The sequence below is a fragment of the Apis dorsata genome, unplaced genomic scaffold, assembly GCF_000469605.1.
Source record: "Apis dorsata unplaced genomic scaffold, Apis dorsata 1.3 scaffold_279, whole genome shotgun sequence".
In the NCBI taxonomy this organism is placed as follows: Eukaryota; Metazoa; Arthropoda; class Insecta; order Hymenoptera; family Apidae; genus Apis; species Apis dorsata.
In genome coordinates this window covers 358,662-362,971 of record NW_006263555.1, presented here as the reverse complement: position 1 = coordinate 362,971, position 4,310 = coordinate 358,662, and positions in this window count along the sequence as shown.

Genomic DNA, 4,310 nt, shown 5'->3' with positions numbered 1-4,310 from the left:
AGGAAGGAATTGGCTCGTGTCGAGACTCTGTGGAGTGGCGGCACACGCCACTTGGGGCTGCAGGAATGCATCCGTTCGTGTTAGCCGCGTGCAGGCTAGGATGCAAACAATGGCGAAAATCATGCATTGTGGCGGTTCGTATTGTAAGTCGGAAAGCTGTGACATTGAGTTCAGGCAGCTGCGCGCTACCTACCTCTCCCTACCCTGAATCCCTTGCCATCCCCTTTAGCTGGTTCCAAGGGTGGAAGGGCCCTCCAATCCCTGCCACGGATACGTATGTATCTGCAGAGAAAGCAAATAGTGAAATTTCGTTTACCGAGTATTATCTTTCGAAAAGGATGGCTGGGCTTTTTGCCGCTGCCTTTGGCCCATTAACTCTTTTTTCTATCAAATTATGAGGACTGTGCTGATGATATACATCAGTAGGAAAAATATTTTTGAGCCATGACTTGATGAACTTCGTTCCTTAAATAACTTTATATTGAAATATTAAAACAGAAATTGAAAATACTTTTTCAAGGCTTAGTTTCATTTGTCATTAGATTATTGTTCGCAAAAAATCATATCGTTACATTTTTATCAATATTACAAATTTCTCGTTATTCTTGATAAATTTGTAATCTAGATATGTAATCAATTGATAAGGTACTTGAAGCTTCTCGCAGAAAATCTCATAATTGCGTTTTATTTTAGATTATTTTATAAATATTCCATCACTGATAAATCTAAATTCCATATCTATTCTATTATCTACTTTGTCTCTTTTTTTGATGTAAAAATCGAACGAAGGTATTTTATATTAAGTAAATATTCATCGAACGATAAATGTTTGAAAGATGTTAAAAACGTGGCAGAAAGGGGGCAATGAATCGAAAACCGGAATCTAGAGATCCATTTGGGCACCTGGACAAATCCATTCAGAAGGATGCGTTAGCACGCAGCATCGAACAGATGTGGAAGTTTACATACTACCGCAGGCATGGTTCGATCCGATCGATATTATGAATCAAGAATATTTCAGTTAGTCAAATCTGACGACTATAGTATATCTCTATATAATCTTTAAGAACTTGTAGAATTCTTTATTCGTCGTTTCATTAATTTTCTAATCTTCATCATGATATTCCTACAAATTCCAAAAAAATTAAAATTAAAATAATTAAAATATTGTTGAAGTTCAAATTATTCTAAAAATAAATTATTATACATAAATTATCTAATTATATGACTAAACTATCTATTTATAATTTGTAATTATTATAATTTATCTGATAAATAATATCTAAAATTTTAACTCTTTTTATTTCTTAATCATATTAGATTTTTTCATTCAACACAAATTTACGACACAAATATTCCTAGTATCGTTAACAATTGTTACGGTTTCATTCACCGTCATGCTTTGGATCTTTGAAAGAGGGAAGCATATTTATGGTTTCTTACCATAGGTCGTATTACGTCTTCTTCATTCATGAGTCGATTCACGTAAATACATATATAATACATCAATGAGTATATAGATGTTACTGGACATCCAAATATATGTCTTGCAAGGTAACCCAAAAGCATTCAACTTCTCTTCCATTCGATTTTCGTCGTTTCATTCATTTCTAGGCATCAATATGTTTATGTGTACCGTTGTATTTATCATTTTTATCTTTTCATTAGAAACTTTTTTATTCGAAACATAAAATATCTATTAAACAAAAGAAAGATAACTATCAACAACAATTGCTGTAGAAGATATTTTAATTATAACATTTAAAGTATAATCATTGTCAAAACCTTGATGTTCCATATTTTTATTCTATTTCAAATTCATACCTTTTCCTTTATATTACAATCTTCTTACTATATATTGTTAATATAAAATTTAACATAACACTATTGAGAATTTAGTCCTCCTTTCATGTTTCTCTCTTCTTCATTTTTTCTTTATTTTTTTCCTTAACATTGCTCGTTTCTTCATTTCGTTCTTTCACCAGATCGCTGTCAAAGGTAAACGATACCCTGCAACCCTACAATTCGCAAGGAAATTTGTGTGTTCCGGTGAAGGGGTCCAACAGAGAAAAAAATTCCTCTCCACTAGCGGTTTTCAAGGGGCTGAACGACGTGTTCCCTTGAATGGAGAAAAGATTACGAGGCGCCCCTTTTTTCCTTGGGGCGAGTCTTGGATCGAGGGTTCCTCGAGTAAATAGACGCTGGTGAGCACAAGGTGTTACAAGGCACGCGACACACCAGAGAAACAGGTCTCACTGTCTTCGAGTCCGGCCCTAAGGAACTTGTAAGGCGATCCTCTTCTATTATTCCTCTCTGTCCTCTTTATGCCAGCTAAAGATTCAAGGTGAATCAGGTTCACGAGGGAATCTGGTGATTCTTCTAAAAATTTTGATTACCTGATTGAGAGTCACATTAAGTTTCACATTGATTGTTGTCTGTGTCATTGATTTGGCTTCGACATTGTAATGATATAATGCTTTTACATCTTTATATCCACGAAATTCTAATAAATTTAATTCATTTTAAATTTCCACAGTTTTTAGAATCTATAAATTTTATATTTTTATCTTAAAAAAAAATATTTAAAAAATAAAGGTTAAACAAAGTATCTTAAACTAATTCATATCATTTACAACCAATACTTAACAAAATTTCTATATATATTATACTGTTTGTCAGAAGATGTGGTTAAGTAGAATATTTATCATTATTTTATTCCATCTCAGTTGCTATTTTATGTATTATTATTATAACAGTAACAAAAGTCGATAATGAACGATGATATTATGTCAATTATAAATAAATAGAATTCTTTTGATACATTGATGCTGTAAAGTCATTAATTCTATTTCACTTTATTTTGATATGTCCGTCTTTCATAATAATTACATATGCAGAGATGGATTACAATGTTATGATTAAAATTTTAACGATTGAAATTAAAAATAAAGTTAGTTCAATAAGTTACTTTAATAATTTATTATTCAAAGTTTTAAATAAACCATAAATAACTATTATTGCTTAAAATTTTATTTAAGATATTAATCCTCTTCATATATAACCTCAATTGTTCAGCGCTACAGTTATCCGTAAACTTTACTCAAAATTTTAACTAGTTACTTTTTAGTACTCAATTCTACCACGATGCGTATGATGGCAGAAGAGATGGAATAGAGTGAGAGCGTAAATATTTTTTCCTATTTTAGTTCGCCATCTTGGCAAACGTTTTATACATATTCATCGACATTCTCCAATAAAATTTATTTCCAACGATTCCATGACTCGTGACATTATAAATCGGGTGTTCCGTTCGTAGATGGGTAAATAGCCGTACAATGCACCCCAGTCGGTTCACGCACGAATCGGTATCTGGCCACGATTGACACGCGCGTGTGCACATTCAAAAACACGAGGAATCGGCATACAAGGAGAAGGGAGAGCAGAATAGTCGTAGTAAGCGTATACTACTACGTGGAAGAAGTAACGGGGTTCCCTTTTGGTGGAGTTATGGGGTGAGTCATCACCTGGCTTCATAAAAGGGAGAAAACTGGGCTCATAGGAACTACCGTGTTATACCTTAAGGGGGTTTATAGGTGGGGTACGGTGAGATTCCTGCTGGTCGTACCGTGAAAGGCAGGTGGGGACAGGGGCACGAGCCTAATCGACGCACTTACCGTGATACTGAGTAAGTATTTCTACGTGGAATATTTGCAGATAAAATGTTTGTTAATTATAATATTAAAAAAGTATTAAACGCGATATTTTATAAAATTGATAATTTAATATAGTATTAAAAATACTAGAATACTAAATAAAAATTAAATAAAATAAAAGTTGATATACAAATGATTGAAGTTTATTTATTAAATTATAAGCAATTTAAGTTTAATAAGTTTATTTTACATAAAATAACAGAGTGAATCTTTATTTTTATTTTTATATAATAATAATAAAAAAGAAGATATATAATATAATATGATAAAAATCTTTATTTTTAAAAATATGGTTTAAATATGAATTATTTATAAAATAATTGAAAAAAAATGCATATTTTGAAGTTGAAATATTTAAAAAATGTATAAAATGTAGATAAATGCTATTTACAATAATCAAACGTTATTAATTTTTATTTTAACTTCTATAATTGATAATAAATATATTTAAACTTTATAGATATATATATATATAATAAAAATTAATATAAAAAAATTATATAATTAAACTGTGAGAATGTTTATGAATTTTGTATTACATTTCCATAAAATTTGTACAAAAATCAATATTTAAATTGAAAATATATGTTAGAAGCA